The sequence below is a fragment of the Dermacentor andersoni genome, chromosome 8 (genome assembly GCF_023375885.2).
Source record: "Dermacentor andersoni chromosome 8, qqDerAnde1_hic_scaffold, whole genome shotgun sequence".
Taxonomy (NCBI): domain Eukaryota; kingdom Metazoa; phylum Arthropoda; class Arachnida; order Ixodida; family Ixodidae; genus Dermacentor; species Dermacentor andersoni.
This window is the reverse complement of record NC_092821.1, coordinates 145586959-145598936: the sequence shown is the minus strand read 5'-3', so window position 1 is coordinate 145598936 and position 11978 is coordinate 145586959. Positions and strand designations below refer to the sequence as shown.

The following is an 11978-nucleotide window of genomic DNA, read 5'->3' as shown; positions in this document are numbered from 1 at the left end:
ACTCATTTCAAGGTGCGAGCTACCATGTTCGCGTATCCTGTCCGAGACCTTGCCAATCGAAGCCAGTGACCTGCCGGGCTACGTATTGTGTTGCCATAAGCTAGGTTTTCATGTGCTGATATCGAGAACCTATCTGAAGTAGACCGCCAAGATAACGCACGAACTGTTCTGCCGAGGAGAAAATTAAAGCTAGCGACAGTCCTCAATACCATTCAGTTCCCTGTGAAGCGAGGTCAGGAATGACTACTCGTATGGCCTGAAGCGAGGAGGCTTGGCGTAGCGATGTCGGTCGACGGTGTTTCCGTGGAAGAGAAGAGTGCAGGAAATGTATAGCAAAAAAACTTTTTTTTTTGTGCTTAAAGACCTAAGCAAACATGCCACCATGTAGTCGTGCTTCGTGGCAAACCTGCCTAAGCCAAGACAATCCATTTGCGCACGACCTCCCATTTTTTCGTCCCGGCGTCTCGTAAGGCCTAAACACGCCAAGCAGCTGCACAATGTCAGAAGCTCAGAACGCAAGCCGCTCAGGAAGTGCGGTTCAGGTGCTTTGAGAGGAAGCAAAATACATAATTCGACATTTTTTTTTGTGTGATCTGCGATACCGAGAACGCAACAATCTAGGGAATGCTCTCTGAAGCGTGAGTCAAAGGGGCCGCCATGTGTGACAACGCCTGTTTGTTAGCATACCGTAAAGATGATGCACGTTAAGCTCGTCAATCAGCGCATGTTAACACAGCGTACGTAAGCCACAGAAACCCAATGGAGGACGTACCATGCGTGGTGACGGTTTTTGTATTTTTTTAGGTACGTACGGCGCTTAGGTTTGCTTGAGAACTTTAGTGTAAAACTGTATAATCAGTATACTGGTGAGTTAAATTGCAGGACTCCACGTGATCGTATGCGCATAGGATTTCGTATTTCCTTACATTGCACGTGCTTCATTGTTCTTTCGTCGGCATTATTCAAATGTCTGTGACATGCGGAGTGTAAGATTGATGAAGAACATTGGCCAGGGCATGATGGCCGAAAAAATAATTCAGCACGAAGAATTGTACATGACTTAGCAAATAAATAAAATACAGCGCGAAGACATGACACATAGTGAAGAAACGGCATTTAGAAAAAAAAAAGAAAGATAGATGCCGATTTTAGTAACAGCTCTTCGTTTGTCGCGCATTGCGTTCCATTTCCGTCGAGCTCCCAGGTGCAGTTCTGTCGAGTTTCTAACTGTTCTTTTGAACCGCTGGAAATACAAAAATTCACTTGAAATTTTCAGCCATTACATTCTTTGAGAGGCTTGACCCACAAGTGATTGCCTTGTAGAAATATATGTGAAAGATGGGCACGATTATCCTCGATTCAATTATACAAAATGTCCTCTCTAAGAACAGTTGCACCATTTGGAGTGGATAATTGCCACGCAACAATAATCGTCATCTGTCTTGCCCGCGTTTCCGTTTTTTAACTCTGCGAGCCCGGTACTTCCAAGTCACGAACGACATGCGTGTTATCAGCATGGCAGAGCATTCTCGACAGGAAAGTAACGAGCGCAGCGTTTTCAAGAAAGGAAACGCAAGCAAGACAGGCGACGATTATCGTTGTGTGGTAAATATACACCCCAAAGGGTGCAACTGCTATTAGAGTGTCACTCAAGTGGGAGAGAAAGCTCGTCATTTGAAAGCAGACATTTTTTGCGGGCGTAGAAGTATTCACCTACATGCTACTCTGTACGAGAGGGTAGAGAGAAAGGCACTAAAGGAAAGGAGGGCAGCAGAAAGTGAAAGAAGCACAACCGCATGATAGGACACACATTACGTTACACGTGTTTGGCAACGGCAGTTTAATGCGGTTAGCATTATTCGCCTACTTTAGGCGTTTTGAGCCTGTCTGTCTGTCTAAATATTTTCTGTCCACGCATCCTTTTACGCCAACCCAGTGACCCAAGTTGTATGCACTAGCTTAAGTCCCTCGTAATGCACTTGTGGTAGTGACACCGTCGTGGTTGTTCGATGGTCGTCATTCCAGCTTCGTGATCTCACTCATGTCACGCCGTCATCGTCACCGCTTCTACGCCGGCCCATGGTGGCCTAAGGTGTCCAGTAGCGTATACCACTAAATATGCGCTTATGGCCGTGTTAGCGTCGTCGTCGTTGCGTCGTTGTCACTCCAGCTTTGTTACGCGACTGTCGTCATGCCGTCGTTGTCACGTTATTGTCGCTTTACAGACGTCGTACAGCACTGGTCATGCATTCGTTGGCATACCGTCGGCGTGACGTAGTCGCGGTCGTTCCATCATCGTCATTCTAACTTTTTCATCCGACTGTCGTCACGCCATCGTGGTTGCACAGTCGTCATTATACCGCTGTCGTCATATCGTCGTTGTCGTCGTGAAGTCAGTTTACCATGGTTATCAGTTCAGTAAAGTTGTCCCATTATCGTCACACCGTCGTCGTAATACCGCTTTCGTCCTTCCATTGACATCAATCCGTCATCTCATTGTAGTCATGCTGTTGCCATTTATTGAAGGTGATGCCGCCGTTGTCATGCCATCGTCTTCGGTGCGTTGTCGTCAGACAGTCGTTATCATTGTCATACCACCGTTGCCATCATGTTCGTGCCAACGTTGTCACTCTAGCTTCGTCATTCTACTCTTTTTCATGCCGTCGTTGTCACGCCATAGTTGTGAAGCTACTCTCGGCATGCAGGCTTCGTGATACAGTCATCGTCAAGCAATTGTCGTCATACCCTCGTCGCATTCCATTGTCCTCGTACCGTTGTCAGGGCAACGTCGTAGGCATGGTCACACAGCCGTTGTCATGTATTCGTTTTCATTCCATCGTCGTGATGCTGACGGGGTTGTTCTCTCATTATAATTTCAACATCCGACTCTTGTCATGCTGTCGTCATCGCACATTCATCGTCATACCATCATCATCATGCCGGCGTAGTCACGCTGCCGCTTTTCCATAGTCATAACTTGAGTAACACCATCCCATTGTTTTCATGCCGTCATCGTCAGATCACCTTCGTCGATCCATCGAGCTCATTCTTTCTTCGTCAATTTATTGTTATCATGATGTCGTTATTCAATCTCAATTTGCCGCAGTTGTTAATGCGTCGTCATGTCATCGTGGCCGTGCCATCGTCGTCATATGTAGCCTCGTCAACCAGCAATCGCCGTACCATCGTCGTCACACCATCGTCGTCATCCCATTGTCCTCATGTCACCGCCGAGCTGTCGTTGTTAAGCCATCGCCATCGTTTAGGAACTTCAGCTTATTGCCGTCATCTTGTCGTCGTTGTGTTGCCTTCGACGTTCCATCGACGTCGATTTTTTTCTTCGTCATTACGTCGTAGTCACTGCGCCGGCGTTGTAGACTGGTTGGCATGGCGTCGTGCTCGTGGATGACCTTACCCAGTGAGTACTATGGCAAAGTCCGCCGACACGAGAGTAGGTGTGTCGTGTACGTATAGCCGAAGCAACGGAAGCCGCAGGATAACCGCTACGGCTGGTAAATAAATGTGAGTTGAGAAATACAGTGTGCCGTCACAATGCCAGAACGCTAGTCGCATTACCGTCGACAGTCATCGTGAGATGATTTCGGACGCATTCTTTGTTTCTTCATTGCACTCGACCACGCTGCGACTCAGCGTGGGAACTTGCCGAAGATGGGCCTGACCGGTGGGCATTGGCAGTTTTCAGGATGGTCGCAGTTCTCGCAGCCGATTGTCCCGTCACAGTTGGCAAAACGGCGCAGGTTGCCTTCTACGCAGGACAGCTGTCTGCCTCGCTAAACGCGGTCGGTCGCTCTGGTCGTGGTCGTTCACTGTGCGTCGGGTGGTCTACTGGCTGTCTGCGACGAAGGGGGCTAGTTGCCATGGTGGTGGGGCGACGCAGCTTGCGCTCTCGCAGCGTTGCCGTATAGTCGCGTCAAGGCTCTCTGAGGTGCTGGAACCGGCTGATCTTGACAAAAGGGTGGGTACAGCCCAGCTGTCCTGGACAGAAATGAGTCTAAAATGACTGAAAGGAAAAAAGACAAAGCGAGGCTTAAGAATGGCGGATCCTCAATAATAGTGTAAACAAGATGGAGTTGGCCTTATGCAAGTGATCCTGGCATTAAAAATGAAACTTAATCCATGGTAACTGACAGGCCCTCTGTATTTCAACCATACACAAATATATATATAGTGAGAATTGTGTTTGGGGCCGATGGTCACCCAAATAGCACAATATGTCGCTAGAACAACGTTTCGTCCGGGGACTGACCTTTATCAGGACGAATAGGGGAGAACCGCGTCGTCGCTCCCGTTGCCCTCGCAACGTTCATCCCGTGCACAACTCAGGTCGTCGCAAGGCAAGACGTCGAATATACTAAATCTAGTCTACAAGGACAAGATCGAAGCAAGCTTCGTGGATGCCGCCGCGTACCGAAACGGCAAGGCTTTTGCGGTTTCCATCATGGAAACGCTGGGCAAAGTAATTAACTCTGCCTCGGCCCGGACGAAGGACCCCGAGGTGGCCGAGCAAGTGGCCATTGCACTCGCCATGCAAGACGGTCGGAGAGACAGCGTGTTTATTGATTCGAAAGTGGCCGTCAGGGCATTCCAGAAAGCCGGGTAGCCAGGCAGGTAGTTAGAATTCTGAAAAGTGCCAAACATGGCCGCAGCTCCATACACTCCAATTCTTGGTTCACTGCGCACGTCGGGGCGATTAAGGGTGTTCCTCTGAACCTCAACGAGTCTGCCCACGAGGCTATGCATGGCTTTAGTGACCGCACTGCCCTCGGATCGGGCGACTCTCTCACCGGAGACACAGACGTCCCTATCACGCGCAATAAGATTACTAAATTCTTTTACTTAGCCAGAAAGGTTTTCCCGCCGCCTCATTCCAAGCTACGCAGGCCGCAGGCGGTCCCGCTCAGACTCCTGCAAACTAACTCCTACCCAAATCCGGCGTCCGATAACAGCAATTATCCTGACATTTAACCGAATTGTTCTTGCGTGGCCTGTGGTGAGGCTGCTATTTTGTCTCACATGCTCTGGGATTGTGGGTCTTTGGCCCGAAGTTCACTAAGGAAGAGTAGGACGCGCTCATGCGAAGTCCCGTCTTTGGAGACCAACTCCTGGTAGTCCAGCAGCACGCCCACGATCGGGCCGGCAAGCTAGACCTGTCAGTCCCGTCGTGGGATTCGCCGGGGGCGCGTTCTATGCGTTTTGCTGGACCCAATAAAGGTTTGCTCGCTCGCTCGCTCGCTCGCTCACTCACTCACTCACTCACTCACTCACTCACTCACTCACTCACTCACTCACTGACTCACTCACTCACTCACTCACTCACTCACTCACTGACTCACTCACTCACTCACTCACTCACTCACTCACTCACTCACTCACTCACTCACTCACTCACTCACTCACTCACTCACTCACTCACTCACTCACTCACTCACTCACTCACTCACTCACTCACTCACTCACTCACTCACGTGATCGTGCAATAAGTTGGCCTTATTCAAACTCGAAGCAGCGCTGCACTTGGCACGCATTTTGAAAGGGCCGCGTTGAACGACGAAGCGATTATTATGTGGCCGCGCTTTCGTGGAATTAGGACTTCTAATGGTATGCAGTGCTATTAATTTCAGAGAAAGAAACGAACTGAGATGTGGCCCAATACTTTCTTATATAATGAATGGAATTACATAGAGTGCTTGACGTACATACTCGTCGTGTATCGGAAATCGTGTGGGCCACCTACAATGTGTCAACACTTCAGTTTCTTTCGCGCCAAGTGTGGAGTCATAAATTATTTATTTTATTGTTGGAAGAAGAGAAGGGAATTTTTTTTTACTGCACCAACGTTGTGTTGCAGAGCAAGAAACGTGCTCGCGCATTCCACTGCCTTCGGCCCTTGTCTCTTAGCAGACCAGAGACTCGACACCTATGGTGCCCACTCCTCAGCGTAAGGGAGATGCCTTCGGCAGTGAAATTAAGCAATTACACTGAACTAACATACGACCTGAACGAATAATGGCGTATACGCGTTTGCTCTCAGCGCCATGTTCTCTATCCACGAACTGTGGTTCTTACTTTAGCATAAAGTATTAGCCTTCTTGCGTATTGCACATTTCTTATAGACCGATATGACGAGTAAATTTTGTAACAGTAGCTCACATGGTCTGATTGCGGTAAAATCAAAAAAGAGCAAAAAATACTTCGCCACGCACCTTACACCTGAGGTGGTAAAGATTTGTCCATCACCGCAAAAGCAAGTCTGCAATGCATTTTTAGCCTGCCAAACTAACTGCTGTGCTTCAAGTTCCCCAATCGTCCTTGGAAAAAGAAAAATCAATTAACTGTTTCACAGGATCTACGGGTGCTGGCCGTTCAACTAGCGTAGGGTGCCTCGATGTCAGCACCGCCACTTAAACTAGCGAGATACATACGGGACGGAGAGAAGACATGGGTAAACACGAGTGCTAACTTTCAAGTGAAAACGGCAAGGAAGCTCCGGCACCGGCCCTGCACTGCAATGTGCTACACGTGCCGTGTTCACGAGGACATGGCACACAATCTGTACGTAGTGCAAGAGGTGCCCTGGTTTGATGTGTAGGCTTATCAGTACGTGTATACTTGTTAGATATCGTGCCACAATACATTTTAGCTGCTAGTTAAGTGCTCGTCTTGCCTCCCTTTCGTCCGCGTGTGCAGTTGTTTCGCGTCCTTCTAATTCAATATACAACTATAGAAACTATCAACTAGACTTGTTTTTCATCCAACTGCACGTATTGTTTTACGGGCACAAAATGTCTCGCTCTCCTGTCGTACTTTGTCACGGAACAGCGGCAAATATACATTTATGATTTTATCATGCCGTCACATTGCACAGAGACAGGTGAAATCCCTGCTTCTGTTCTTTAAGCTGGGAGGACTGTCACTGCGTTTAGGCAGCACAGAAACTTGCGCACAGAGGCCTTCGTAAGAGTGCACAGGGCAGCATTCTGACATTTTTAGCGAAGTGTTCTACTAGAAAACGGGTTGAAGAAAGCTGCTTCAAGGTTAAGCTAGTTCGTGACTAGTTGTGCTAAGCTTGTTTCATTGTTTCGGGGCGTCTGCATTTGAAGAACGGAGACAGTTTGTTCTCAATCATACATTATCTTTTCTGTTACACTGTCTAGTCATGTACAATATGGCTCGCTCAAAGAGAGGATTTAGTTTACTTGTGATATCATTGGCGTGCTTCTAAAAAAAATTGACGCGAGAACAAGCCCGCTCGCTTGGTGGAAAGCAGGACCATGTTAGATGCTCGAATACTGAGCACGTGGCTGAGTTGCGACTGCAGGGCTTATAACGTGTTCGCCGTCGAGCGGAGGTGCAGTCTGCCGGTTCCCGTGGGGAATGTGGCCCGAAACATGAAAGTCCCAGCCCTTTTCTCCGCGGCCATCTTCATCGCCGTGGTATCTACGACATCACTCGGCCAGAATCATGGACAGGTAAGTATCAAGACGAATAACAAGTAATTTATTTGGGCGAGTTGGAATTTCCGAATTCATGGCAGGCTCCTGGCGCATCTATACGGTCAAAATTACACACACACACACACACACACACACACAAAAAGTCCGGCAGATCCCACGCATTGTGAGAATCAATACGATGCGAAGCAATTAGCTGGTAGGAGGCTGCCCGGAATCGCTTGAAATCATCTAAAGCGTTACCACGCAGTCTAACGAATGGTCTCAAAGCGCGAGCTGTCACGCGAAAAGCAGACGAGGAACTATCACGCGACGCACGCGCCAAACATCTCTAAGAGCTAGATGTTTGGCACGAGACGAGTATGTGTGCGATTGTGGCCGAGGATCTAGAGTATTGGGCTACTGTGCTCGAAGACAGAGGGTCGATTCGACTGTCGGTCGTATGTTTATTTTTATATAGATATCCGAAGTATGGCGAGACGGAAAATACCTGCCTACCGACTTACATATCGGCCTATGGCAAAGGGCCCGGAATGAGACAAAGAATGCTTCGCATTAAAAAAAGTATACACACACACACACACACACAAAAAAAAAAAAAAAAAAAAACAGTCCCTCTGCTCTCTTCCAATTAATCGTTCACGGTGCGCATACACACAGGCGTACATAAATAAGTATCAGATTAAGAGCTTTCATTCCTGTCACTGTTGCAAGCAGGGAGTGTTGTTAAGCGATATCGGCATTATTGTACTTTCACACGTGCCGCTGGGTCTTACCAGTACTCACCTAGGGGGCAGAAACGTGGAGGCTTACGAAAAGGGTTTTACTTAAATTGAAGACGACGCAACGAGCTATGGGAAGAAGAATGATGGGTGTAAGGTCAAGGGGATAACAAGAGAGCAGATTAGGTGAGGGAACAAACGCGAGTTAATGGCATCTTAGTTGAAATCAAGAAAAAGAAATGGGCGTGGGCAGGGCATATACTGAGGAGGGAAGATAAACGATGGTCATTAAGGGTTACGGACTGGATTCCTAGAGAAGGGAAGTGTAGCAGGGGGCGGCAGAAAGTTAGGCGGACGGATGAGATTAAGAAGTTTGCAGGGACAAAATGGCCACAATTAGCATATGACCGGGGTAGTTGGAGAAGTATGGGAGAGGCCTTTGCCCTGCAGTGGGCGTAGTCTGGCTGATGATGATGATGATGATGATGATGATGATAAGGCCGTGAATGTACATACGTGGGAATGTTTGGCAATAAGATTAGCTAGAAGACAGTGATCTGCGGCTGTTTATTGTTGCCACGTTTGTTGCGTAATTCTGCGCTGAAAGCCTGCCAAAGATTAGGGAGGAGCCAACCATCATATTAGCAACTGGTGTAGAAGTGCACTGCATTTGGACGAAAGCTCAAGAGCATATGTCGAAAGGCTTGCCACCGGCTGTTTGCTGTGGAGTCGTTCTCTTCATGAAGGCCGAGTCTCGGGCTCGGCGAGGCTGGCACGGGAAGCAGAGTTAGCGCGGAGAATAAATGGTCCAATATAGCCAGTAACGGCCGGATGAAGAGCTGCTAGATACAACAGCCAGATGTACAGCACTAGTTCACTGATAGAAGCAAAATACAATTAGAGTGCGGTTACAGTTTATGGTTATATTATGACACGAAGTCCTGCAGATTACTTTTAATGAAAAGATGTCAGTCTACCAACTCATATAACCTATATTTCTCGACATTGTACAGCTGTTTCAGTTATATCTTAGCTTTTGTGAGTACAATACCGGTATGCGTCATATAACCTTTAAAAATGGGCAGTACAGTTCAGTAGCGTTGCGTCACGTATTGGCAGAATGGGCATTGAATGAATGCCTATGTTGGGACCTATGCTACGGGAGGCGAGAGAGAAGCAACTTCACAACACCTGGTTTTTGTGCATGGAGCAGCGTGCAGAGACACAAGCTATGCGGTAGCTGCCGCGCATCGCCGATGGGTTTCTTCGCGCATAACTTTTTTGAGGGTCTAACATGTCCCGTTCGTACGCAGTAGATGAGTCGTTGGTCAAACCAACACCCATTAGTTCACTCAACGCCCCGAGCTGTGACTCAACGCAAATGTAACGACAACTCTAACTTTACCTAACGATATATCTTTGCCAGCGTAGCTCATTGTGTTACCTGCTCTCGTTACGTCCTGATTGTCAATGAAATTGTCGGTTCAATTATGCGGCGTTGCAGATCGATGACGCGGAAGTTATGTCCTCTCGAGATGACGAGTGCCGCAAATGGAGGGGGCTTGCAGGGCTGAACGATGCTTACTATTCGTGCATGAACGATTACTTCAGCTAAATTCGAAATGACAATATCGTAGCTCGGTTGAGCAGCCATTAAACGTTTAATGAAGTGGGAAAGTTTACTGCCATCTGCTGAAGAGAAAAAGAACACTTGATGGAAAGAGGCCTATTGTGCCTAGGCAAACAGGCGGAGGTCTTTTGTATAGGAAAATAATAAATAATGTAGGAATATTGCTATCAAGTAGACTACGGCGGTGCAATTACGCCAGTTAAGAAGGTCTTCCGTGCTGCACCCCCCGGAGTCACGTGAAAACGTAGCTGGCTGCAGTGTATATAAGGTAATAAATGCATGAGAATTCAAGAACACTTTACAATAATTTCCTACATGCACTATACCTACCAGCTTCATCTTATTTCCATTACTTGCGCCAGCTCTACGATGACGTCAGTGTCCTTTTAGGAGGTCTCGATGCTTGCCATACTTATCAGCCACGTACTATTTCGTGAATGGCAAAGTTCTAGCTCTTAAGTCCTCTTACAGCAGATATCATTTAGTGTTTTTGCAAGTATTGCATGGTATCTGAAGTCTCAGTTGGCTCAGAGTACATGCATTGCAACCAAGAGTACGGCAGTTTTACCAGAAAGTTTTGTAAGTTTCTGCTTGCCGTCGATTTCGTTCACCGGGAATCAGAGCGTCGGGGTGTACCTTTTAGGTGTAACCCAGCGTTGTGGTGGGACTTGCGGAAGGTTTGGACACGAGGCGGAAGTTGAGTAAAGACGAATTTGCCTTAAGTATACCTCTCACGTACCACTCTCTTCAGCTTTGAAGTGAACTCAGAGCGTGAGGCCCATATTTATTGATGGGTTCTTCTTAAGAGGAAGCTTTAGCTCGGGCCCAACTCCGACGCGGCCTATTCAAATACATGTAAAAACGCAAAAACGTTTTTCTGAGATAACCCCTGGACCGATTTTAATGAAATTTGTTGCATTTGAGAGAGAAAGTTAAATTCTAGTGACTGTTGGAAGCGGAATTTTGATTTAGGGCTTGAATTTTGTTAAAAGGATTTTCAAAAATTCAGACATTTGAAAAAAATAGAAGCACGAAGTTTACAAGCTAATAGCTCTGCATCAAGAACAGATATCGCGATTCTGTAAACGGCATCCATCAGACCATTCAAAGCGGACAAATTTGATATGTCAGTTTACATCTTACGTGAATTTGTTACGTTGTTTACGAAGGTTCTGCAAAAGTTGTAATTACACATTACTCCATTTTTTGAGGTTCATGTGTAACATATCAATTTCGTCCGCTTTAGAGGCGCTATCAGATACAATTCACAGAATTGCGATATCATTTTTTCTTGCTGAGTTACGGAGTTGTAAACTTGATAGTTTCGTTTTCTGAAAATTTTCGATTTTTGCCAAATTTTTATAAAAATTTGACGACATAAATCGAAAATTCGAAACCAACAGTCACTAGATTTTAAGCTTTTCTTTTAAATGCAGCAAACCCCGTCAAATTTGGTGCAGTGGTTGCCGAGAAAAACGAATTCTCCTTTTACATGTATTTAGATAGGAGCACCCGAGCTAAAGCTTCCTCTTAAGCCAAGTTCTTGTTTTGGGTACTCCGTATTTCAATGTAGTAACACTTTGCTTGGTCTCCAACCTTCACAGCGGAATCAATATGCCGTACCCTCGCCTTTGCTTATTTCGAACGGACACGGGATGAACTTTTACGGTGGTCTGTACAACGACAATGGATCCCCGAACCCAGGTAAATAAACTAGCGGAACATATGTCTTCGCTGTTTTCGAACTCCTGATTGGAGAACTATGTCTAGGACGAGCGCTGTTTTTGATTGTACCCACTATGTTTATGTCAATAATGATACAGTACCTACGATTAAACACTGGGGCGATATAACAAATTATATCTTTTACCACGACGAATGGTAAATGATCAAGATACCGAGAAGGAACCTAGAACATGTAGTGTCTGCTCCGACATTGCTTATGTATAAGATACAGTCAGTTTCACCTTGCGCATGATTTTAGGCATAATGTAGCAGTTACGTTTGATCGATAACAAAAAAGGTTAGAAAAGGGGTTAAGGACGTTTATGGGGGTGAGGACACATGGCAACATGATAGCTTAGTGTAAGAGAACACGCTGTCAAGTAAAATTTACTAAGTCTTGAAGTATCGCCTACCTGTGTACAAAGCAAT

The 11978-nt window shown here is 46.6% G+C and overlaps 1 long non-coding RNA gene across 1 annotated transcript in view; it reads left to right on the top strand.

Annotated features, from left to right (window-relative positions):
- Positions 1–7302: 7302 nt before the first annotated feature.
- The window catches only part of LOC140213034 (uncharacterized), an 8306-nt gene continuing 3630 nt past the window's right edge, over positions 7303–11978 (top strand). Inside the window, exons 1-2 of the long non-coding RNA XR_011889974.1 lie at positions 7303–7490; positions 11429–11528. This is a non-coding gene — a long non-coding RNA (uncharacterized lncRNA). The remainder of the gene's footprint in view (positions 7491–11428; positions 11529–11978) is intronic.